This window comes from Canis lupus, chromosome 17 (assembly GCF_003254725.2).
Source record: "Canis lupus dingo isolate Sandy chromosome 17, ASM325472v2, whole genome shotgun sequence".
NCBI lineage: Eukaryota > Metazoa > Chordata > Mammalia > Carnivora > Canidae > Canis > Canis lupus.
Genome location: NC_064259.1, coordinates 54,411,475 through 54,439,117, shown reverse-complemented (window position 1 = coordinate 54,439,117; position 27,643 = coordinate 54,411,475). Strand labels below are relative to the sequence as shown.

Genomic DNA, 27,643 nt, shown 5'->3' with positions numbered 1-27,643 from the left:
AAAATGGGACACCTGGCCAGCTGGGAGAAATGGTGTGCTGCTAGGGCCTGAGCAGACAGGAGATGAATAAGCCCATTCCTAGACCCGTGAGCCAGGAATACCACCCCGAAACAAGTGCCTCGCCCAAAACAGTTTCCTAGGATTGATAGGGAAGAAGACAAGTATTAAAAGTAGGCTAACCATATAAACCTGAATAGCTTCTTACCTCCCGTAACTATTTAACATACCATTGTCACTCAATGTGATGCAGAAATATTTTAGGGTTGGTGTGAAAGAAAAGGACACAGCTAATCAAGTATTTACATTTCTGCCCACCCTGGATCAACCCTCATCCTTAGAGACCATTCCCTAGGGCTCCTGAGACCTGATTTACAATGATGGATGCCAATTTTCAAACCCTAGAGCAGCCTGCTGATAAAAAGATTTAACTCTGGTGATCTGACATTGCCTATAAATTAATATTAAAATATGACGACTCCACCAAGTATTAATTTTCTATTTTCTGGCTCATTTCCTTCTCTCTCTACTCTTCACCCTGATCTAAATTCAGAATGAGGGTAGGGAAGCACAAAGGGAGACAGTGCTTTGCCTGGCTGGTTGCTGGGCGTTGTTAGGAATGCAGCAGCTTGCTGGGGATGATGAGTTCAGTGGACAAAGCCAAGTGTTTACTGGTACTCCCTGCCCCAAGGGCACATACCTCCCAGGACTCATAGGACCCTAGGGACCCTAACACCTGCAGGTCCTTTAAGAGGTCATCTTTGCTGTGAACTTCAGTGTGATTTTGTAGTGCATTTCTTATCTGTGCAGAGCATTTCAATTTGGACCATTTTCTATGAACAGGTACAGCGCTAAGGCAAACGGGAAACCATGGGCTCTGAACTCCAGGAGACCTAAGTTCGTTTATTTATTTATTTTTAAAGCTTTTATTTATTTATTCATGAGAGACAGAGACACACAGAGAGAGAGAGAGAGAGAGAGAGAAAGGCAGAGACATAGGCAGAGGGAGAAGCAGGCTCCATGCAGGGAGCCCGACGTGGGACTTGATCCCGAGATTCCAGGGTGATGCCCTGGGCCGAAGGCAGGCACCAAACTGCTGAGCCATCCAGGGATCCCCATTTATTTATTTTTCTTAATTCAAAATTTCCTTTATTTTGTATTCCAGTGACATAACACAAAACAAAACACCTGCATTCCGCACATATTCCTCATGCTGGGATAAGGGCACATTCGTTAAGTCTCTCTAACTTCTTCAATATTAACATCAGGCATAGCTACTATGTTACTGAGAAACATCACTCAGGGCACCTGGGTGGCTCAGTCAATTGAGCTTCTGACTCTTGATTTCAGTAGTCTCAGGACTGCGAGATCCAGCCCCACCTTGGCCCTGCACTCCCCTTGGACTTGGTTTGAAGTTCTCTCTCCCTCTCCTCCTGCTCGAGTTCTCTAAAATAAATACATAAAATATTATTTGTTTTTAAAAAATCACTCAAGGGGTGCCTGTGTTTGGCTCAGGTCGTGATCCTGGGGTCCTGGGATTGGGCTCCCCGCGGGGAACCTGCTTCTCCCTCTGCCTGTGTCTCTGCCTCTCTGTGTGTCTCTCGTGAATAAACAAAATCTTAAAAAAAAAAAAATCACTCAAAAAGTATAAGAATTTTGAAAAGGATACTCAGTTTTAAAAAAATGGAATAAAATCAACACTATACTAACAATTATAATGGAAAGAAAAAGCATGAAGTCGTTAGAACTATCAGAAAGAGCTCATTCCTGATACAAATAGATTATATTTTTATAAAGGAAACAGTTATGTTTTATACAGAAATCACACACAAAATTGAGTAATTATCCCAAAAAAGCTTAGTTCCAAGAGCAACTACCACACCAGACTTACCCTCACATATAAACTCTGAAGGAGACCTAAGTTTAAATCTGAGAGACTGACCTCTCTCACCATTGGCTTCCTCAACTATGAAATAGGGCAAGAAAGATTTATTGAATTTGTGCAATAAAATGCCTGGCTGAGAGTCTGCCATATAATAAGAGCTCAATGAGATGGGAACTTCTATGATGTCTTTTCAGTTTTGTATTTTTATAATTTATTGCAGATGGAGTTATGCTTCCCCCAACAAAACTCCTATGATGAACCCTAGCTCCCAGGACCTCAACAAGTGATCTTATTTGGGAATGGGGTCACTGCAGATGTTTTCAGTTGCTGTTAGACATCATTGGTTGAGGTCATATGAGAATAGGGAGGGACCCTAATCCAATGACTAGTATCCTTAAAAAGGGAAGCCAGCACACAGACATGCATCCAGGGAGACGCCAAGTGAAATGAAGGCAGGGATGGGGGTGAAGCATCTACAAGTCAAAGAATATCCAAGATGGTCCACAAACCACCAGAGGCTGGTGAGGAGGCCTGGAGCAGAGACTCTCCATGATGCTCTGAAGGAACCGACCCTGCTGACAAGCAGGCTGCTAGTCTCCAGAGGGGCAAGAGAGCACGTTTCTGCTGGTTAAGCCACCCAGTTAGTGATTCCTTGTGACAGTGGCCCTAGCAAACTAATATACTATTGTTGCTTGTTTTCAATGATTTAATTCATGTTTTTCAAAGTCAAAGTTGCCTTTCAGTAGTTGTGAAATGAATTTATAGTGGTTGTGACCAGAGTATGTGTGTGTCTGAATACAATTAAACAAAAGAGGAAATATTAGAGTCCTCTGCATTTAGTAAGGAGTACATACTGTTTCATTAAATTTTGTTAAGTACACAAAGTTGTGTGTACCAGATTATGATGAAAACATTTATCTTAATTTGTGGTGGGGTAAAAAAGAAAAAAAGTGTTGAACACTCCTTAAAAGCCATCTTATTTTCTCCTCCCCCTATCATTCTCTTTGAAAAGAGAAAAAGGGGAATGCCTGGGTGGCTCAGTGGTTGAGCGTGTGCCTTCGGCTCAGAGCATGATCCTGGAGTCCTGGGATCAAGTCCCGCATTGGGCTCCCTATGGGGAGCCAGCTTCTCCCTCTGCCTATGTCTCTGTCTCTCATGAATCAATAAATAAAATCTTAAAAAAAAAAAAAAAAGAAAGAAAGAAAGAAAAGAAAAAGACAAGGGAAAAAGAAAGCATCCATAAGAGAGAGATGGGGAGAAGGTTAGTGTGTGCTCTGAGCAGGGGGCTCTCTGCCAGCCTGGCCGGGGATGGGTCTAGACTGCTGCCAAGTTCAAAGAAAGGATGTGGTACCCAAAAGCACTCTCTTTAAAAATAGAGTTACTGGTGCTAGCGACTCAAGACTATGGGTTACATCTCTTCCTGCAGATAACAGAACCAACCCCAAATATTCTTACAGAGTGTCTGTAGTGCTGTAGTGCTGAAACATGCTGCTTTCTTCCTAAGGCAACTCAATGCCTATAGGATGACACCCATGACCTCATACCTACTACTTCTGACAAACATGCAGCATATCCGTGCCTGCTACCCAGGGTTCCTCAACTGTTCCTCATATCTGGCTGACGCTGAATGTCCCCATCCCACGGATGGACACTGGCTGAAACCAGGTCAATCAGGATCCTCCTGGCTCATTTTTGCTGAAGCTACTCAGAAATTTTTACTTCCTTTAGAATCAGGGTACTATATGGATGATTTGTGAAAAAAGAGTCCAAGATGGTTGTGTATGAAGAACCTGAACTCACCCTCTCTCAAGGATACATGAAATCAACAGCCACATACAAATAATTTCCCTTTGGAAGATTTAAAAACTAGATTAACTGCTCTCACAACAAAAGATAAAAGGACTTCACTGAATGGTTAGGAGAGATGACACAGCCTTACAACACACCCACCCTCACTGCAGTGACATGCAAGAGGGAAGGATCTCACCAGACAGGCACTTCTCCTGGAGGAGTAAGGGGTCAGTGCCCCACATCAGGCACTCCAACCCTTTCGGTCTGCATCAGAGATGAGCTTCCAGAAACATCTGGCTAAGAAAGCCAGCTGAGCTGACATCCAAGGAACCCAAAGTGCCATAGGAAGTACCTGCAGTCTCACCTCCCTTCTAAATCCCCCCGAAAAAGCCCCAATTTCAAAAGCACCTGGACTGTCTGTAAAGGAGATTCATTTGCTGGTCTGGGGGCATCTGCTGGAGGGGCAAGGGATAGTCGGTGCTCTCTGGAGAGACAGATGCACTGGTGGACACCATTTATAGCCCTCCAGCCTACTGGTGCAGACTGGGTGCCTGGCCATACACCCTCCCACTGCCTTGCTGGGTCGGGCAGGAGTGAATGGTTATGGCACTGTCCTGCTGCCTCGCTGAGCCTGGAGATCTTGGGCGGTTGCCACAATTCCCCACAACCTGGCAGGGTCAAGTGAACATAAACAATCACAGCATTCTCTCCTCCCCTTGCTGAAGTCCATGAGTGCAGGTGGCAGTTGTGACACTCCCCCACACCCTGGCTGGGGCTGGTGAGCATTGGTGGTCGTGGCATTCTCCCATGCCCAAACTTGGGCCAAAGCCTGTATGCAGACAGGGTACTCTCCTGCTGCATCACTGAACCCCATAGGCATGCATGGTGGAGGCATTTTCCCACTGCCTTTCTTCCCCCGCCCCCCCCCCCGCCACTGCCTTTCTGAAGCTGGTGAGTGTACCCCACCCCTACAACCTCCAGTTGCTCTGCTAAAGCCAGCAGACACACAGAAGCCACACAGGAGACACTCCTTATTGGCCAGGGCCTGGTGGCCAGGGGGCTGGTGTTACTGAGTTCCAAGGGATTGTAACAATCAGAAAGACAGTTCTTAGCAGGTCAATACCCACAGGGCCCTGCACAGACAGCACACTGACACATATGCAGTTTTCCTGGGCAAAAAGGTCTATTCACTTATCCTAAAGCTTCACACTAAGGGACAATCGTCAGGTTTCCAACACACCCAGAGGCCCTAAGGGGCACTCCCAGGGAACATAAACAAAGAGATACCATTCCCGTGCACCAGACTAGCCACACTACAGCTTGATGAGACTTTCCAATGAGATTATACACTTGTGTAGAGCTCCAACTTTTGCAACTGTTACCCAGAGATCACCTGCAAATCTCCTTGGTCTGGAGGTCAGTGGGGTTTACAACTTCAGCCCCACAGGACTATACATATTTGCATACTTTAAAAACTGCTGCCTAAGGGTCTGGCTTCTCATCAACCTGAAACTCAGTGATAAATGAGATTCGTCCCCTTGGAACACTGACAGGTCTTGGCACAACCTCAACAACAGGGACATATCAAGAATAAATCAGGCAACTTAGATAATCACAAAGGTTTAAGAGACAATCAAGAACTAGAGCAAGGTTGAACAAGAAGGATCATTTTCTATACAAGGCCATTCCTTCAAGACTGAGAGAAGTAGCTGTTTCACCTAATATGCAGAAACAGAGAGCCAAGCAAAATAAAGAAACAGAGAAATATGTTCCAAACAAGAGAACACACACACACACACACAAAACTTCAGAAAGAGACCTTAATGATATGGAGATAGAAAACTTCCTAATAAAGAATTCAAAGTGATGGTCATAAAGATGCTCACCAAATTTGGGAGAAGAATGCATGAACTCAGTGAGAACTTCAACAAAGATAAGAAACTATAAGAAAGTGCCAAGCAGGGTGCCTAGGTGGCACAGTTGATTAAGCATCTAACTCTTGGTCTCAGCTCAGGTCTTGATCTCAACATCATGAGTTCAAGCCCATGTTGGCCCAGCATGAGCCTACTTTAAAAACAACAAAAACAAAACCAAAACCAAGCAGAAGTCACAGAGCTGAAGAATACAATAAATGAACTAAAATATAGAAAGGTTCAAGAGCAGACTGGATGAAGCAGGAGAATGGATTAGTAAACTGGAAGACAAACCACTGGAAATCACCCAGATGGAGCAGCAAAAGAAGAAAGAAAGAAAAAAAAGAATTAAAAAAATTTTTTCAAGAAATAATGGCCGAAAACTCCCCTGACCTGGAGACAGAACAGACACCCAGGTCCAGTAAGCACAGAGAATTTCAAATAAAATAAACACAAAGAGGGTCATACCAAGACACATTATAATTAAAATGTCAAAAGTTAAAGAGAGAACTTTAAAAGCAGCAAGAGAAGAACAATTTCTTACATATAAGGGAAATCTAATAAAGCCAACAGAAGATTTTTTAGCAGAAATTTTACAGGCCAGAAGATGGTGGGGTGACATATTCAAAATGCTGAAAAAACTTCTGACTAAGAATATCTACCTGGCGTGGTTATCATTCAGAACTGAAGGAGAGACAGTGTTTCCCAGATATGCAAAAGCTAAAGGAGTTCACTAAACCAGCCCTACAAGAAATGTTAAAGGGATTTCTTTAAGCTGAAAAGAAATGTCACTAATTAACTACAAGAAAACATACAAAAGTAAAAATCTCATGAAAAGGTAAATGTATAATAAAAGCAGTGGATTAACCACTTATAAAACTGGCATGAACGTTGAAAGACAAAAGTAATAAAACTAAAATGATAATAATTAGTTAACAAATGCATAAAATAAAAAGAGGTAAAATGTGACATCAAAACCAAAATGTGGACTGGTGGGGAGTAAAAGTTTAGAGTTTTGGAATGTGTTCATATTTAAGCTGCTGTCAATCCAAACAGACTGTTACATACATAGGACAGTAAATATATACCACATAGTAATTACAAAACACAAACTACACAAAAGAAAAGTAAATACACAAAAGAAAATGAGAAAGGAATATAACACTAAGGAAAGAAATCGTACCACAAGGAAGAGAAAAAGAAAGGAATAGAGAGGAACTGCAAAAACGACCAGGAAACAATTAGCAAAACGGCAGTAAGTGCGTACCTATCTATAAATGTAAATGGACTAAATTCTCTAATCAAAAGACACAGAGTGGCTGAATGGATTTTAAAAAACAAGTCTCATCTACACACTGCCTACAGGAAACTCACTTTAGGACACACACAGATGAAAGGTGAAAGGATGGGGTAAGATATTCCATGAAAATGGAAATGAAAAGACAGCTGGTGTAGCTATATTCATATCACACAAAGTAGACTTTAAAATGAAGACTGTAATAAAAGACAAATAGGGCCACTACATAGTGATAAAGGATTCAAGTAAGCAAGAAAATATAACATTTATAGATTTTCATGAACCCAACATAGGAGTACCAAAATGCTTAAAGCAAATATTAACAGACCTACAGAGGGAAATTGCCAGCAATACAATCACAGTAGAGGACTTTAACCAACCACTTCCATCGATAGATCTCTAGACTGAAAATCAGTAAGGGACATCAGCTTTAAACAACACATTATTGGAGCAGTTAGACTTATGAGATATTTTCAGAACATTCCATCCAAAAGCAGCAGAATACAAATTCTATCCAAGTGCACATGATATCCTCTCAAGGACAGCTCACATGTTAGGCCACAAAGCAAGTCTCAATAAATTCAGGAAGATTGCAATCATTGCAAGCATCTTTCCCAACCACACTAGAAATCAATTACATGAAGAAAACTAAAAAAAACTCTCCATATGTGGAGATTAAACAACACGCTACTGAACACCATTATTCAACAAAGAAATCAAAAGAGGAATAAAAAAATGCCTAGAGAAAAATGAACAGAAATATGACGTACAAAAATCTATAGGAAGCAGCAAAGTGGTTCTAAGAGGGAAATTCATAGCAATGCAGGCCTACCTCAAGAAACAGGAGAAATATCAAGTAAGCAATCTAACTTTATGCCTAAAGGAACTAGATAAAGAAGAACAAAAGAAGCCCAAAGTTAGTAGAAGGAAGGAAATAATAAAGATCATGAGCAAAAATAAAGGACATAAAGACTAAAAAGATAATAGGAAAAAATCAATGGGGCTAAGAACTTTGAGAAGATAAAAAAAATTTTTTTAAAGATTTTTATTTATTCAATTGTTCATGAGAGACACACACAGAGAGAGAGGCAGAGACACAGGCACAGGGAGAAGGAGACTCCATGCAGGAAGCCCCAAGTGGGACTCCATCCTGGGACTCCAGGATCACACCGTGAGCCAAAGGCAGATGCTCAATTGGTGAGCCACCCAGGCATCCCAACAAAATTCTTTAATAAACAGAACTAACTAGGCTTTACCTGGACTCACCAGGAAAAAAAGAGGAATCAAATTAATAGAATTAGAAATGAAAGAGAAGTTACAACCAATACCTCAGAAATACACAGGATGATGAGACTATTGTGAACAAATATATGCCAACAAATTGGACAACCTAAAATGGATCAACTCCTAGAAACATCCAATCTTCTAAGACTGAATCAGGAGGAAATAGAAAATCCGAAGAAGACCAATTACTAGTAAGGAGATTGAATCCGTAATCAAAAACCTCCTAACAAACAAAAGTCCATGACCAGATGGCTTCTTTGGTGGATTCTACCATACATTCAAAGAAAATTTAATACCTATCCCTCACAAACTCTTCCAAAAAATTGAAGAGGACGGAATGCTTTCAAATTCATTTTACAAGGCCAACGTTCCCCTGATAATAAAACCAGAAACTATCACCCTAAAAAAGATGAAAATTACAAGCCAATATCTCTGATGAACACGGATGTAAAAATCCTCAATAAAACTTAGCAAGCTGACTTCAACAATACATTAAATGGATCACATAGCATTCACACATACCATCATATATTATCAACAATACATTAAATGGATCACCACTATCAAGTGAGATTTATTCCAGGGGAGCAAGGCTGGTTCAATACCCACAAATCAATCAATATGATACACCATATCAATAAAATGAAAGATAAAAATCATATCATCTCAATATATGCAGAAAAAGCATTTGACAAAATTTAATATCCATTTATAATAATTAAAAAAAAAAAAAACTCTCACTAGGGACGCCTGGGTGGCTCAGTGGTTGAGCGTCTGCCTTTGGCTCAAGGTGTGATCCTGGAGTCCCGGGATGGAGTCCCACATCAGGCTCCCTGCATGGAACCTGCTTCTCCCTGTGCCTGTGTCTCTGCCTCTCTCTCTCTCTGTCTCTCATGAATAAATACATAAAATCTTAAAAAAAAAAAAAAAAAAGCCTCTCAACAAAGTGGGTACTAAAGAAACATACTCCAACAAAGGCCATATACGACAAGCCCATAATTAACACCATACTCAATGGTGAAAAGCTAAAAGCTTTTCGTCTAAAATCATGAATAAGACAATAAGAGCACTCTCCTTACTTTTATTTGACATAGTATTGGGAATTCTAGCCACAATTAATCAAGAAAAATAAATGAAAAGAATCCAAATCAAAAGACATAAAACTCTATTTGCAGATGACATGATGCTAGAGATTAAACAATCCCATTTATAATTGCATCAAAAAGAATAAAATACCTAAAGAATAAATTTAACCAAGGAGATGAAAGACTTGTATACTGAAGACTATAAGACATTGATAGGGGTACCTGGGTTGCTCAGTCAGTTAAGCGTCTGCCTTAGGATCCTGCTCAGCAGGCAGTCTGGTTCTCTCTCCCTCTGCTGTTCCCCTCCCCCTCCTTGTGCTCTCTGGCTCTTCCTCTCTCTCTCTCTCTCTCTCTCTCTGTCAAATAAATAAATAACTAAATAGATAAATAGATAAATAAAATGTTTAAAACAAAAGACATTGATGAAAAAAACTGAAGACACAAATAAATGGATAGGTATTCCATGCTCATGGATTGGGAGAATTAATATTGTTAAAATGTCCATACTACCCAAAGCAACCTACAGCTTCAGTATAATCCCTATCAAAGTTCCAATGGTATTTTTCACAAAACTAAAATGTTTATGGAATCACAAAAGACCTCAAGACTCCAAATCACCAAAGCAATCTTGAGAAACAAGAATGAAGTCAGAAGAACCACAATCCCAAATTTCAACCTATACTACACAGCTATAGTAATCAAAACAGTATGTTACTGGCATAAAAACAGACACATAGATCAATGGAACAGAACACAGCCCAGGAATAAACCCATGCATATCTGGTCAATTACTTTACTACCAAAAAGGCAAGAATATACAGTTGGTGCCGGGAAAACTGAACAGCTACAAGCAAAAGAATGAACACTCTATCTTAATACCATATATAAAAATCAACTCAAAATGGATTAAATATTTGAATGTGAGCATTAAACCACCAAGCTCCTGGAAGAAAACATAGGTGGTAAGCTCTTTGACATTCATCTTAGTGATGTTTTTTGGGGGAATCTGACTTCAAAGGCATAAGCAACAAAAGCAAAAATAAACAGACTACATCCAACCTAAAAGCTCCTGCACAACAGAGATTACCATTAACAAAATGGAAAGGCAACACACTGAACAGAAGGAGATATTTGCAAATCATATATTCAATAAGGAGTCAATTTCCAAAACATGTAAAGAACTCCTATAAATTAATAATAATAATAATAATAATAATAATAATAATAAAAGCCCAAACAATCTGATTTTAAAAAGGGTAGAACATCTACATAGACATTTTTCTAAAGAAAACATACAGATGAAAAAAAAAAGAAAGAAAGAAAACATACAGATGGCCAACAGGCACATGAAAAGATGGTCAAGATCACTGATCATCAGGGAAATGCAAATCAAAACCACAATGAGACATCACCTCCAACCTATCAGAATGGGTATAATCAAAAAGAGAAGAAATAACAAAATAACAAGTGTTGGCAAGGAAGGGCAGAAAAGACAACCCTGGTGCAGTGTTGGTGGAAATGTAAATTGTTGCAACCACAGTGGAAAATGGTACAGAGGTCCCCCCAAAATTAAACATAGAACTACCATACGATCCTACAATTTCACTTCTGGGTATCTACCTGATCTTGAGGGTATCCTGCTAAATGAAACAAATCAGACAGAAAAAGACAAATACTGTATGATTTCACTTATACATGGAATCTACAGAACAATCAAACAAAAGCCAGATCTCTAGATACTAGAGAACAGACTGATGGCTGCCCAAGGAGGTGAGGGGGTGGAGGGCTGGGGGAGGTGAAATGAGTGAAGGAGATCAAGAAATACAAACTTCCAGGGGCTCCTGGGTGACTCAGTCGGTTAAGTGTTTGCTTTCGGCTTCAGATCATGATCCCAGGGTCCTGGGATAGAGTCCCAGGGCTGGCTCCCTGCTCAGCACAGGGTCTACTTCTCCCTCTCTCTCTGCTTGACGCTCATCCTGCTTGTACTCTCATTCTCTCTCTCAAATAAATAAATAAAATCTTAAAAAAAAAAAAAGCACAAAGTGCCAGTTATAAAATAAATGTCATGGGGATATAATGTACAACATGGGGAATACAAGTCAGTGATAATGTATTAACTCTGTATGTTGACAGATGGTAACTAGACTTCCTGAGGTGATCATTTTAAAACATATACAAAGGCTGAATCAGTATTCTGTACACCTGAAACAAATATGGTATTTTACGGCAATTTTACTTCAATTAAAAAGAGAGAGAGAGAGAGAGAGAGGATTTCCTCTGAAGCTGCACTGGGCAGCCCTCCTAACTAGGAGAGGAGGCCATCTAGGGCAAAGAGGGCCAGGCCAGCAGCACCTGGGCCAGAGAGAGGTGAGATGAACGTGACCTAGTGGCCCAATGACCCAAAAGCATCACACAAGCCACTGGACCCAGCCACACCATCTAAATCATTCCATTTGCACGCACATGCACATACTTCATTCCATTTGGACGCACATGCACGTACTTCCTCCCACACACACCTCAGTTTCTTGTAATTTCACCCCTCCGCATTTACACTCCTTCAATGCATTTCTGTCACTGGCAACCCCAGGGCCTTCAAATTACTACATGACTATCCTGCACTGAAGCTGTCTGCCACCAGGGTTCACAAAGGAAGGTGCAGCCTCTTTTTTTCCGTTTAATTTTAGTGATGACCAGACAATTCTGAATCTCCCTAAGAGAGCTTTCAGTCATGTGGTGGTGGTGGTGGGGGAACCCTTGAGGCACAGGGCAGCCTGGAACTTAACCTCTTTGGAGCCAATGTTTCTCATCTGTGAAACAGAAACAGCCATACCCTCCCCTCTGCCCCCCACCCACCCCCAGATTGTTCATCCTCACCACAGGGCCCTGGGCTGGGCTGCGATGGAGCTGCAGCTATCTGCTCCACAGACTGCACTCAGAATAACCTGATCACAACCCTTCCACTCCGCTTTCTTGGCAAGGTTTACAAAGGAATTCCCTAACATGTAAATCTTGTCAATTCCTGTCCCCTTGTCAAGACTTTGACCGGGGTGAACAAGCTGCCCACAGCGCCCTCCAGCATGAGCCCACAGCCCTTATAAGGTCCCCACTCTTTCTTCCTAGTGATTGGAGCTTTGGAACCGGACCCAGCCCCTAGTCTCAGCTCTGTAATCCTTGCTCCACACGGTTGCCAAAATCGTCTCTGTAACACACAAATCATAGTCAGTTCACTGGTCCAGGTCCGTAACAGCTCCTCATCACCCCCAGGATACAATCGATCTTCCCAGCGCTCCCCCTCCCCACGTGATCACCCCAGTTCAAGCCACCATCCCTCTCCCATGAATTATTACAGCCTCCCATCTGGCCTCTGGCCTCCACTCGTGTCCTCCACTCCCAACACAGCAGCCAATGCACTATTTTAAACACTTAAGCTCGATTATGTCATCACCCTGTTGCAAATTTGCCAACCGCTCCCCATCTCAGGTAAAAGCCCAAAGCCACAGAGGTCTCACAGAACCTAGCCCTCTGCTTCCAGAACCTCCCACGGACTCCCTGGATGGTAGGCAATCATGCTCTCCCCTTATTTCAGATCTACTTCACCCTCTTACACATTCCCTGAGTGGTGCATACTCCACCTGCAGGCTTCTTTACCAGCTTCAGATCTTAATTCCTGGGTCAGCCTCTTATGTGTGCACATGCACACACATACACACCCACACACATTTGTGTACCACCAAATTTTCTTATCATTTACCACTAATACACTTTATGTGTATTTGTACATTTTTACTATTATTTATTATATGTTTTTTCTTACTAGAATATGAGTTCTACAAGAGCAGTGATTTTGACTTGCCTTGTTCATTGCTGAATGCCAGTGCCTAGAACGGGGCTTGGTACATAGCAGTTGCTCAATAAATATTTGCTTAATGGGTGAATAAAAGACATACAAGATCATTCATGGTCTGACCCATAGCTACCACCTTATCTCCTGCCATTCTCCTACTCTCTAAAGTTTATTCTCCAACAAAACAAATGACCATTCCTTTCTTGCAAATATCATGCTTTCTCGTGACCCACGGCCCCTGCTTCTGTGTCTCCTTCACCTGGAATGCTCTCCTTATCCTCCTGCAAGAAACTGCTCCAGCACCACCTCCTCTGTGAAGCCTTCCTCATCTCTCCTGGGATCACTTGGGTACTCCATGTTCCAACTCAACCTGCAAAAATACCTCCAATGCTGGCTCTGTTATTGTGCCACTGGGAAAAGTAAAGCAGGTATGAACAGATGCTTGAAAGATCAAATTCTAATCCAAAAAGATATAAACCCAAGCAGTGTCTTGCATGTAGAACAGAGACATACTCTTCCATACAAATCAAGATTTTAAATTTTGGTAACAGAATTTCAACTTGCTATGAGCAGTCTGGGACTCAGCACAGATTCCCTTTAATATTGTTAAATAACAGCTAATAATATTTTTAAAGAAATGTAACTTGTAAAAATTAAAGCATATGGCTCTTCAAATCAAAAAGAATATCTGCATAGCCACACATTGCCAATTTTTGTCAAAACCTCTTGTAACAGTTGATAACTGAGGGAAAAAGAACAAAATTTTCCTCCAATTTTCCAATCTCTACCAGTATTTCAAAGTAACAGCCTCAGACCCTTAGAGGTAACTGAACTGTGTTAATTCAGCTCTCCATAAATAATATGTCCTTACAAAGTAACAATTTTAATTTTTTTTTAAATTTTTATTTATTTACGATAGTCACACAGAGAGAGAGAGAGAGAGGCAGAGACACAGGCAGAGGGAGAAGCAGGCTCCATGCACCGGAAGCCCGACGTGGGATTCGATCCCGGGTCTCCAGGATCGCGCCCTGGGCCAAAGGCAGGCACTAAACCTCTGCGCCACCCAGGGATCCCCAAAGTAACAATTTTAAATTGTGGTTTCATTTGCTTTTAAGGGTCAATATAAGAAACCTTCACATGAAAAGAATTTCTTGGGGCACCTGGGTGGCTCAGTTGGTGAAGCACCGACTCTGCCTTTGGTTTGGGTCATGATCCCAGAGTCCCAGGATCAAGCCCCACGTCTAACATTCTGGAGTCTGCTTCTCCCTCTGCCCCTCACCCCACTCATGCTCTCTCTCAAATAAATAAACAAAAATCTTAAAAAAAAAAAAAAGGCATTTCCTTATCAGCCTTGAAATTACTATTGGGGACACTACTGTGTTGTTCAATAACCAAGAATCCGTATGATAAAACTCCCTCAAAATTCAGTACTAGAAAAAAATACCTACTGATGGACCGTTGTACATTCTTCCTCCTCAAAACAAGGAGTGTGTAGGTATCTCTTGCATTCAAGCCAGTTCACATGGCCCCAGAGTACCTTTGAAACTCAAGACAAAACAAGGGCACTCTAACATCACATCTGTGCAGTGGTATGAAGGCTTCTATGCCAAAGCATTAGCACTCCCAATTCCTAAGTGGCCCAGCACCACATCACAATGTCCTGATTCCATTAAACCCTTATAGCTAACTCTCAGCACCTTCTACTGTCTGCTAACTCCTGTCTTAAAAGAAAAAAAAAAAAGAAAAAAAAAAGGAAAAAAAATTGCCTAAGCCTACAAAAAAAGGCCCAAACAAAAAATAACAATGTAATTGTTACTGTTAACTTCATCTCTCTTTTTCTATACCAAATTCCAAGTCCTGTTTCCCCCAACTTCTATCAAAGTCACTTGTGATTTGTATCTTAGCTTCAAGCTCAGTACTAAATATGATGGTCAATGATGGAAATCATACGTTGTCAAAATTTCTAATGATTTCCTTTTTCTATCTCTATACCTTCCTCCGTCTTCCGTTGCCCTTGCACTTTTGGGTTTGTTTGTTTTTGTTTTTTGTTTTTTTTTTAACCTTACTTTAAGGTCTTTCTTGGTTGTGGATGTGTATTTCACTGTAAATTGCCTCAAATACTTTTTTGGAAAGAGAAGAGGTAAGTAGAGTATAAATTTCAAAAGATCAATAATTAAGATTTCCTCTTCTGGGAGATTTTTGCTTTCTGCTATGATGGAGCAGCTTGCATCAGATCAACTCTGGTCCTGAAAACAACTACAAAAGACAGATAAAGTGCAAGAAATAGCTAATTGAGTGCAGGGTGCATAAACAAGATATGTAGGATCAAGGGGCCAGGATCACAGAAGAACACCACAATGGCCATTGCTTTTTCTCTTGGAACATTTGCCAACTTTTAAGTGATGCAGGCCAGAAATTAAGCAGAAGTTAGTAGCTCCAGAGTATTTCAACACCTCACAGGGCTAAGAAGACAAGTAAAGTTATAGACCCCTAGAAAATCATAGTTTGAGAAGCCAGGGCCCCAGAGAGAAAGGCAACAGCAGAGAAGCAAGGCTGACATGCTGCACTGCTTTCTCCTCAAGCCAAACAGACATCATAAAAGCTACACTGGGAGGGAAAGGGTTGGGGTTGAGTAAGTGGCTGAGAAGCTAAGAAGAAAGTAAATAGGAGGAGGCTAAAAGGTTAAGCAAAGTTTTCAACCATCTCTCAGTACTGGGGAGACAAAAATTGGAATTCTGACTTTACAAAGGAAGGTAGACAATAGTAAACACTCCAGGCTTTTGGTTACAACCCTGGAAGGCCCATATGCCCTTGGAGTGCCAGCAAAGCTGAAAACACTAGCTTTCACTGACACTGAAATCCAGTCTCAAAACATCTCAATTCCTCCCTGGATCACAGTGAGCTTCTCTTTTTCTGCTGGACTACCAGAAAAAATACAAGTAAATCTTCTTAGGAAAAAGAGAACATCATACAGAGTCTCCACAGTTTTTCAGTATTCAACCAGGATTTATGAGACATTCCATATGACAGGACCAAATAACTGAATACAAGAGAAAATAAAAACAACAGACAATAGAAATAGATCCATAAGGATCCAGATATTGGTATTATCAGTATGGACTTTAAAATAAATGATTCATTTACTAAAGAAATAGACAACAGGATTTCACCCTTTACCTAAAATCTATGAAAAAAAATCAAATTGAGGGACACCTGGGTGGCTCAGTGGTTGAGCATCTGCCTTCAGCTCAGGGTGTGATCCCAGGTCCACGGATCGAGTCCCACTTCAGGTTCCCTGCATGGAGCCTGCTTCTCCCTCTGCGTGTGTCTCTGCCTCTGTCTCTGTGTCTCTCATAAATAAATAAATAAATCTTTAAGAAATCAAATTGAGATTTTAGAACTAATTTCAGAATATCTGAAATGAAGAGCTCAAAAAGGTTTGAGGGCAGGTTAGATGTAGCAGAAAGAAAGTCAGTACAAGTTATCCAAACTGAAGCCCAGGGGGCAAAACATGGATGAAAAGTACAGAAAATAGTGTACAAGACATATCGAAACAGTAGAAAAGGTTAAACATATGTGTAAGAGTCCTCCAGGAGAATGTGGTAGAATCAGGCAAAATTAACTTCTGAAGAGATAATGACCAAGATGTGAAACTGACAAAAGACATTATGCCATAGATTCCAGAAGTCCTATGGATACTACGCAGGATACATACAGAGAAAACCACACCTAGGAACATCATGGTAAAACTGTAAGAGCAAAGAAGGGACACAATTGACAGCTGACTTTTAACAGACACTGTTCATGAGACAATGGAATGACATCTTTAAAGTAATGAAAGAACCTAACTGCCAACCTACAACTCTACACAGAAAAAAAATTTCCTTAAAAGGCAAACAAAATAAATGTGCTTTCCACCAACTCCCAACAATGGAAAGAGAATTAATTTAAAAAATACTAAAAAAATACCAAAAAGGAATACTAAAGGGAGTTCTTCAAATGGAAGGAAAATGATCCCAGATGGAATCATGGAAACATAAGAAGGCATAAAGAGCAACAGAAAGATAACAGAAAGGATGGGAAAAAAAAAAAAAAAAGATAACTGTGTAAATCTACTGAAAATTGACTATATACTACAATATTACTAATGCCTTCTGGAATTTAAAATATATGCGTAATTAAAAATATATGACACCAACAACATGAAAAGTGAGAGAAAAGAGTGGAATAAATAGTACTTCATGTTCTAAGGTCTTGCATGATCCTGGAGGTGATAAAAGGACCACTACTAAACACTAATAAGTCAACAATGTATATTCTAATCTCTAAGATGACCACAAAAATGAAAGAATGATAACAAACTAATGAAAGGAGGGGAATAAAACAAAATACCTGATTAATCAAAGAATCCATCATTTCAGCTAAAATCATAAAAGCATTTCTCATTTATTTTGTCATCTGTTTACTTTGATTCATCAGCAAATATCTCTCAAGAGTAAGGTTAGTATAGTGTAAGGAGGAACAATAACATCCTATGTGTCTCTTATACCATGCACTGAGCTGGGTGCTATTTATAATTTACCTTAATTAACCCACAGAACAGAACCCTAAGGTAGATACTACCTACCTCCCCTATCATAGGACTGACAAGACAAAGGACTGAAACCGAGAAAACTGAGATTCAGAGAAGCTCAATAACTTGCTGAAGGTCACTAGAGCTATTAAATGAGGGACCCAAACCCAGATTCATCTGGCCTTTACACAGCCCTATCAAGACAAAGATAGGTTGGACTGGTCTGCTTTCGATTGCACTCTCAATATTGCCACCTTCTATTGTTTTTTTTCCTTGCTCTTGGTAGGAAGAAAAAACAGCTTGAATTTCCCTATAAAATATTTCAAATTCTCCAAGGGCAATGTGAACCAGATAGGCAGCAAAGTAACAATGAGGTTCTAAGAGGAAATATTACAGATCCTCAGTATGAAACAGCCAGACAAGAGAAACAGAATTGTTAGAGAGAAACAGAATTGTTAAAAGTAACTTCCAGTTTCTTCAAAACCTTTCCTGACCTATGGCCCTTATTATTTTAAGCAATGCTAACTCTAACATCTCACATATTCATATTCAAAAAAGGTGAAAAGAACTTTATCCCAAAATCACAAAGGAAGGACTTTTGGAATCCTATTGCTGTGACTTTTCAGCGGTATGAATAACTAAGAAGCAAGATGTCATTATTTCCAGATTACCATTTCCCTACCTTTGAAGTACTTGGGGGGAGAGGGGGATAAATAAATGCCTTCCACTTTCTTGTATTATGTAGAATGGATGGGGATAGGAAAGAAAGGCAGGCAAGTTTTTCAAGGTAAGCTATTCCTGCAATACTTGTTTCAATAATAAGTGCTTACTGGCAACCGTGAGGAATCATTACGAGAGACAAGCTAATGAAGACTAAACTGTATTTATCTACCCTCTTCCACCCCTTCACGATATCCATGGGAAATATGTAGATTTTATTTCTTGGGTTATCATCAACATTATTCTAAATCAAGACCCACAGAGTACAGCATATCTGCGAAGGATTTTTCGCAATTGTTTCTATTATTGCTCAAATTTTATCATCTCACTGAACTGCCTAGAAGCAAACAATCTGACTTTCCAACCTGAGCCATTTGTAAGATAAATATTGGCAGTTACTGAATCCATTGGTACAGGTAGAGCTGAAATATTTTAACAAAGGGCTTATGGTATTTCAGTTTGCTTTGTCAAAGGACACCTAAATCCTTCTTTCTGAGTCCTTACGAGGCCATTAAAAGTGACTGGGGGGCTATGGATTTTCACATGCAGTTCCCAGTCCACATGTGAGCCAGAGACAAGCAAAGAGAAGGTCAAAATTTGTAAGCTCTCACAGAGCCTTAACTGGAGGATCTGACTCAACAAACGAAAAACCTTTGTCTCTTCACGTCTGCCATTGAGAGCTCTGGCAGGAAGAGATCGTGCCAGCTTTCCCTAAGTGATGAAAATGCAGCAATGTACACATTAAACAAGTTACAGCCAGCAGAGAATGTGTAATGAAGTCACATATGGCAGTACTTCAAAATCCCATCTGAACGCAAATAAGGTTCTACTAGAGCAGGCCGTATAATCATTAAAGAGAAAAAAAAAAAGGTTCAGCTAAGACCTTGCTGAGGTACACTAGACAAATATAAGACAGTATTACTCATTCAACAAAGAGTTATTGAGCAAGAAGCCCATGTGCTAGAGGATATGGGAGAGAAAGGGTCAATCAGTCTCTGGATCTTCTTTTAAGAGACTCAGAGTACATTAAGGGCCATCAGGTCCATGTGAAAACTGCAATATAAGGAAACATATAAGAAACCAAAGAGGGGCACCTGGGTGGCTCAGGGCTTGAGCGTCTACCTTCAGCTCAGGACTTAACCCCGGGGTCCTGGGATTGGGTCCCACATTGGGCTTCCCACAGGGAGCCTGCTTATCCCTCTGCCTATGTCTCTACTTCTCTCTGTGTGTCTCTCATGAATAAATAAATAGAATCTTTAAAAAAGTAATTAATTAATTTTAAAAAAAGAAAAAAACCAAAGCAAGGTACTAACAAATGCCTTGGGGTTCGAGAATGACAGCATGTCCACCCAAAGGGATCAGTGGAAAGCTTCATGCAAATGTCAACATTTGGATGAGGCCTTTGAAAAATGGCTGGGAGGTGGGGCGTTGGACAGGGGACACTGAGGACAAAGGTGACTAGAGCTCAAAGAAGGAGCATGAACAAAGACCAGGGGGAGCAGGAGAGGGGGCAGGTGGGGAGCAGGGGAGTCAGGCTAGTGTACCAAGGGCAGAATGGAATGGACACATGAGAGGTCTGTCGGGAGCCCTCTACACGCGGACAGAGGACACATAAGAACCCAAACCAGGGCAATGCCAGGAATGGAAAGGCAGCAGCTCTGAGGGCCATGCTAGAAGCAACCCCAGTTAACAGACCGGTGGCATGAGGGAGACAGCATAGGGAAGCTACCAGCTGCAGAAAAAGAGCCAGGTGATTTAGGCAAGGTGAAAGGTCCACCAGGCAGTGGGGAGGTAGACCACCTAAAGGTTTCTGAGCTCCCCAAATTAACGTGGAATCACACGCATGGAGGGAAGTGGGCGAAGAGGAACCCCGCCTTAACGGTGAGGATGTGGGATCACTGAGGTCACCAGAAGATTGTACAGAGAAAAGCCGGAGGGACAAACCATAGTGATCTCCTGTATTTCAGACACAGCAGAAGAAAGAGAAAAAAAAAAATCTCAGGCAGTTAGGAAGAAAACCAGAAAAGGCTTATATTCCAGCAGCCACAGGATGCAAGGATTTCAAAAAGAAAGGGCTGAGAATACATCTGCCATTCATTCCTGGACATGCCCATCTCCTTGCTCCCGGCAGGACCTGCCTCCTACCTACCCTGCATCCTGCATGGTATCTACAGCAGACTCCTGTGATGTTCCAGTTTGGGGGGGAGGGGGGGAATGAACAGCAATGTCCAACCTGCAGAAAAGTCAAGGGAGAGAACCGCTAAGAAAAGAAAATGAATTGATGACCGCAGATCATTGGTAACCGCCACAGGAGTGCATTTGCAGTGACGCCATGTGGGATCCGCAGAGAAAGAGCCAAGGGAAACGGAAGGATCAAGGAGGCAATAAAGAGAGGGCACAACCACGAGAAAGATCCAAAGCTGGCCAGAGGAGATAAAGGGAGCAAATGGGAAGTTTATTCTGGAAAGTCAGCCTGGTTGGTTCCCTAAAGAACCTTTTAGGCCCTGTGGACATGCAGCCCAGGGTTCCTACTCATCAGAAGCTGGTGTTCTAGTTAAGGAGGAACAGCCCCAGAGGGCTGATAAATGCTCTCAACATAAAGGACCTGATAGGATAGTGACTGGGGCTGGGGGTTGAGGGGTGTAGGCTGCTTTAGCCAGCGTGATCAAGAAAGGTGACCCTCTCACAAGGTCATCTTGACCTTGAGTTCAGACCAGAATGAAGAGGAAAGGGGGAAGGGCTCTGGGGCAAGACTGTTCCAGGCACAGAGATCAGCTAATATAAAGGCTCTAAGATGGAGCAAGCTTGGTGTGTTCACAGGATAGAAAAAAGATCAACGTGCCTGGATTATAATGAATGAGGGCCAGAGGCCTTGGGTTCTGGCTGAAACGGGAAGCACATAAGCTAGGGAATGACAGACCTTGTTTTGGATGAAGTTCGCCCTGGTTGCAGTGTGAAGAAGAGATTATGGCAGGGCCAATCTAGAAGCGTGGACACGGGTATGGAGTACGTTATAGTAAGCCAAGTACAAGATGATGGAAACCAGGCCTCAGGTTGTAGTGGTGGTGGTTGTCAGAAGGGGTCGGAGTCAGGATATGTCACGTACAGTGGATCCTTCAACTACATGGGAGTTAGAGGCGCTGACATCCCCATACAGCCAAAAATACACATAAAAATTTTTGACTCTCCAAAAACTTAGGTGTTAATAGCCTACTCTGGACTGAAAGCCTTATTAATATAACATAAATAGTCAATTAACACATATTCTGCATGTTATATGGATGATATATTCTTACAATAAAGCTAGGGAAAAATATTAAGAAAATCATAGGAAAGAGAAAATACATTTATAGTACTATTATTGTAAAAAAAAAAATCCATATGTAGGGGCGCCTGGGTGACTCTGTTGGTTAAGCATCTACCTTTAGCTCAGGTCATGATCCCAGGGTCCTGAGATGGAGCCCCGCGTCTGCTCCTAGCTTGTGCTCTGTCACTATCTTGGTCTCCCTCTCTCTAATAAATAAAATCTTAAAAAGAAAAGAAAAAGGAAGAAAACTAAAAAAAAAAAAAAAAAGTCCTGGGATCCCTGGGTGGCTCAGCAGTTTAGCGCCTGCTTTTGGCCTGGGGCATGATCCTGGAGTCCTAGGATCAAGTCCCACATTGGGCTCCCTGTGTGGAGCCTGCTTCTCCCTCTGCCTGTGTCTCTGCCTCTCTCTCTCTCTCTCTCTCTTTCTCTGTGTGTCTCTCATGAATGAATAAATAAAATCTTAAAAAAAAAAAAGTTGGGACGCCTGGCTGGCTCAGCGGTTGAGCGTCTGCCTTTGGCTCAGGGGATGATCCCAGGATCTGGGATCGAGTTCCACATCAGGCTCCCTACATGGAGCCTCCTTCTCCCTCTGCCTGTGTCTCTGCCTCTCTCTGTGTGTCTCTCATGAATAAATAAATAAAATCTTAAAAAAAAAAAAAGTCCACATGTAAGTGAATTTGCATATGTAGTTCAAACCCATGTTGTTCCAAGGTCACCTGTGTGTCTCTGGAGCTTGGGGGAGGCCCAAGCAGAGACCTGTTTAAAGCCACAGGTTGCAGAGGTTCACACAGCGAGAAAGTATTTACATAAAGAAGAAAAAGGAGCCAAAGCTAGAGCCCTTACTTTTGGTAGAATTTAGGAGAAAAGGATGGGCAAAATTATAGAAAAGTTTTGAGGAAAAAGCAAGTAGCAGAGAGGGGTTGAGACCCTTACCATGGAAAAGGTTCAGAACAAGTATTAGAAGGAGGGTACTTGGAAGCCATCACAGAATGAACACAAGGAGGACTGACACACGGCAAAGACACCCTGACTTTTGGGAAACTTGGGTGGGCAGGGTTTGAGATTTTCCCCAGCAAGCTGATACAGCTCAGGCTCAGAGACAGTGGTCAGTGGAGATCACTCAACCGGAGTGTGAGGACCAGCAAAGGAGCACGGGAGAGGGTCCCGGGATGCTAACAAGCCCACTGCTGAAACATACATCACAGGGAGTAGAGTCCAGGATGGTGAGAATGGCCCAGTGAGCTGGACAAAGCAATGTCCGAGATCAAGGATCACAGTGAGGATGAAGAGTAGGTTCCAGAGACGGGAGGGGGAATTTGTTTTTTGTTTTGTTTTGACACAGGGGAATTTGAAAGGAGTAAAGGGAAGAGGTTGTGGTCACAGAGGAAGATATCAGAGAGGACAATCAAGAAGGCGAAAGACTTCTGAGTGACAACCAAGTCCAGGTATGGCCATTAAATCTCACAAACTGTGTTATTTTCCCAGGGGCTGAGATGACCACGAAGGCACTCCCTGGTTCCTTGGTGGCGCAGGCTGGCTGCCAAAGCACGAGGAAGTGGTGGTGTGCCCAACAGACCACAGGGAGGAGAAGGGTGGTCGGGAGATCTAAACCTGGTTCTCACCTAATCTGTACATGCCAGCTTCTGCCTCTAGTCTGCAGCCATTCATACCTGGAGATCTTAGAGTCTTCACACAGGGCAAGGAGGAGTAAGTATCTATAATCCCTGAGCCAAACAAGAACTCTGATATAGAAAGGAGACAGACTCTGCTGGAAGGGACAGGCTCTTCAGGACCAATCCACCCTGACTTAGCTCTTGGGGCTGAGATAACCAGCACCTGTGGCACTACAGACAGGAGATGGCAGGGAAGACAGAGCTGCAGGGCCACCAGCAACTGAGAAACACAACTGTAAGTCACTTCTTAAAAGACCGGATCATTAACTGCACTTCTTACTAGTGAAATGCTGTATCATATAACCATGATGTCACCTCCAGTTCTGTGGCCTTTGAGAGGTACTGGGAGGCCAGAGCCTTACCAAATCCTGAATCCTCTATTACGAAATTGTGAGGATACAGTGTTTGCTTGGCCAAATTGGAACTACTTTCCCAGACTCCTCCTCCCTGTGCAGTTCCAGGTTAAGAGTTAGACAGACTAGAAGAGGGTGTGAATCTGGGAGGTAGAAGCCAGGGAAGCCGCAGCCCTCATGCTCTGGCAATCACCATCATTAATGGTGATGAGAGGTGGATGCACAGGTGCTGGCCGGCACTAGTTTGTCCTTGTTTTTCTTTCTGCTCCAGGTTCCTTCCCAACTACCATCCTTACCGACCAACGTGTACCCCAAGACCACCAGATGCTTGGCTGCAAAGAGGCTGCCATCCCCTCTTCCCCACCCCACTCTGCACGGCTCCCAGGTCCCTCTGCAGGCCTCCACCTGTCCACCCGTGCTTCAGGAGGGCTGACTAGTGCTTCTCTTCTGATCCTCCAGGTCCGCTTTTCCAAGCTGTCACTTCCCCAGCTCCTCCCGTAATTGTGTAAAGATTAATCCCTCTAACACACGCCTTCTTCCATTCTATTTAGGGGGGCTCTCCTTCCCTGATGGAACCCTAACGGACACAGTACACCAAGTATTGAGCAGACCGCTTTGCCCTCAAGGACTCAGTAATTGACAGAAACCACCTTACATTTATAGCACTGCTTTATAGTCTGCAAATCCTGTTCACATGATTGAATACTCAACCTTGAGAGGATTAAATAAGGAAACTGAGGTTCAGAGAAGTCAGGTGACCAAAGGACAGGTGCAAAAACCGCTTTGCAGCAGGCCACACTGAAGAAGAACCAAAATAACTCAATACTCATGCAATGACTGGAACGATTCTCTGTCCGGGGACCAGAGGCAGAAAAGGCCTATCTATCCACAAGGATTACTCTAGAGCGTTCTATCAAATGAACAGCACTCGCGGACCAGGCACTGCCCAGCATCCGTCACTACTCAACCATTTTCAATTCTCCCCATGTTCGAACTAGTCAATGTTGTCTGCCAAGTTCTGTGGGAACACCTGGTCCTCCTTTCAGCCTCTAGTAAGGAGAATGGGGCTTCCTATTGGATTTAAACTTGCATGTGGACATGAAAGGCACCTAAGGTAGTAGCTGAAATTCTCCTCTACTCCCTACGGTGAGCAGCTTTGTCCTCTCTCCCCATTTTACTATTTCCGGTATCCTTTTCCTGCTTTTCCTTTGCCTTGTCCACCCTTCTTCCACCACAAAGCCTTCAGGCCCACCCTTAACATCTCTAGGCATGTTGCCAGATGCCGTGGGTGGTGTGGCAGTCTCTGCCCAGCTTCCCCACTGAGGCCCAGTGATGAATACAGTGTGGTAATCTGCCTTGGACAGAAGACTCTGGCTCCCTCAATCCGATTTTTCACTCCTCCACTCAGCAGTTCTTTATTGCACACCTAGTATGTGCTGAACCACATCACCAGGGAAGGTGATGAGCCAGTACCTTGCCCAGTATCAGAGCTGAGGAGAGGGTACAGGGTGGCAGCTATGCAGAAAGGCCAGGAAGAGATGAGCTCTCCAACAGTGGGAATCTTGAAATACAAGTAACAAGGACCTGAGGGGCTTAAAGCACTCTAGGGAAGACAGAACCAGGAAGGAAAAAAAGAAAACAAACAACCAGACAAATTCCCCCACGACATCAGGCTTAAACTCCTCCAGGTAACATTCAAAGTGCTTCCCAATCTCATGACTTTCTCTCCAGTCCCAGCTCTTTCCCTCTGAAGAACCTGCAAGGCAACCCTCCACTCCAACCACAAAGGGTTTTCTTCCTTCATGCAAGACCAGCACGCTCTTATAAATAGGTATAGGTCCACTTTTTACCCATTTTCTTCCTTCTGCCTAAAACAAAGAGCCCAGCCCTTCTCAGCCAGACAAAACCCCACTGATAAACAAGACTCAGTGGGCTCATGAGTCCACCCTGCGGAAGCCTTTCCTGATCCTCCCCTGCCTTGGTCCCCAGCCAGAGCTCTGAATGTGTCTGCTGAGGGTCAACTTGGCTCAGCCACTGCTAGCAGCCTGTTTGCTTATCTGCCTCCCTCATGGGACTGGGAGCCCCTCACAAGACTGGGAGCCCCAGATCATTCCCAGCTCATCACCACGTTCCCAGCCCAGCAACACGCCTGGTGACAGAATGATTGTCATCACGCCAATCTCAAGGAACTTCTGCAAACTGGAATCTTAGAAACCAATCTTTGGATCATTGTCTAGTCAGTCAATGGGAGTTACTTAATCTCATGTATATCAGAAATGACCCCAGATTGGATTCCTGGGTGGCTAAGCGGTTTGGCGCCTGCTTTCAGCCTGGGGTGTGGTACTAGAGTCCCAGGATCGAGTCCTGAGTCGGGCTCCTTGTATGGAGCCTGCTTCTCCCTCTGCCTGTGTCTCTGCCTCTGGCTCTCTCTCTCTCTCTCTCTGGGTCTCTCATGAGTAAGTAGATAAAATCTTAAAAAAAAAAAAAAAAGGAAAGAAATTACCCCTGATCATTTTTTTTTCTTTCTTTCTTAAGATTTTATTTATTAGAGAGAGGGAGAGTGAAAGAGAGAGAGTGCACGTGCAAGTGAGGAGAGGAGCAGAGGGAGAAGCAGACTCCCTGCTGAGCAGGGAGCCTGACATGGGGCTCAATTCCAGGACCCTGAGATCGTGACCTGAGCCGAATCATTTTCAAAAAAGCTGTTTGCTAAGCTCATCACAGAAAGTGAAGGACACATGGCTAGAGCAACCGTAACACACAGTAGCAGTCAAGAGACCTCAGAGTGGGGACTTCAGCCCCTTGGGATGTGAAACACAAATCACAATATTCCAAATCCCAAGTTCTGATGATCAGTTTTATTACCGCTCTTCTTTGGGGCTAGAGAAGCCAACGTATTTGGGTGCTTCGGAACCTTGTAGAAGGTTCTCACTCTGGACAAGGCACCAAAGCCTAAAAAAATGCATAGATAGGTACAGAGGAGACACAGGTAGTAATACAAACAGGCAGAGAGGATTAGGTCAGTCATTTTACCTTGTCTGTAAAGAGCACCTCTGTCTGAACTGGTCTCCAATACTCTCCCTTTTCTCCAAACTTTCAACATTTTTTTGACTCTAGCCATCCTGGACACTTCTTCAATGCCACCTCTCTTCCTGTGCATGTGTCACACCTCCACATCTAGACAGGCAGCTACAGGAGTCACGGGACTGTGTCTACGTCCTCAAGTGCCTGGAGCTTGAGAATCATGCCTGGCACAGGGTAGATGGTAAGTAGGAGTCTCGAAGGAGGCAGACAGAAAGATAAGGCACCTGCCACCGGCAGCTCTACTGCCCCTGCCCTCAGCCATGACCAGAGCTGGCTGTTGGCCAGTGATGACAAGCAGTCAAGTCTGCGGCTGGGACTAATGCAGCTGCGAGACACTTGAAGCCTGCCCTGCAAGGAAAGAAGTCTGCTTCTCCATGCTGTGGACAACCAAGACGAAGCCCAGAAAGGGAGAAGATGCCAGTTTGGGATGGGGGAAATTGTGTCGACGCCACAAAGGAGAAAGGGATGGAGGGTGTGTGGAGACAATAATGAGAACCTATGAGTCGTTTGTCCTCCACACATGCTGCCAAGGAAGAAACATGGAGAAACTCTCACGAGGAAGCATGAAGACTTGTCCATCCTTTTGTATTCATGGCGGGGGGCGGGGGGGGGACACTCTCTTTTCTCCTACTCTGCTCCTCAACACTCGATTCTAGAAATGGAGTCACAAGCCATTCTCTCAGGAATAGTGGAGTAACAAAAAAAAAAAAAAAAAAAAAAAAGCTAGCAAGGACACATGGATAACCTCTGCCTCCTTTGCATCTCAAGATTTCATATGTGCATTTCACACAGGTGTCTTATGTCACAGGCAGCACAGATGCCATATGTACATGCATA

The 27,643-nt window shown here is 42.8% G+C and overlaps 1 protein-coding gene across 1 annotated transcript in view; it reads right to left on the bottom strand.

The window, feature by feature from the left end:
• Positions 1-27,643, bottom strand: part of PTGFRN (prostaglandin F2 receptor inhibitor) — an 83,414-nt gene that overhangs the window by 43,791 nt on the left and 11,980 nt on the right. The gene's annotated exons all lie outside the window — the stretch shown is intronic.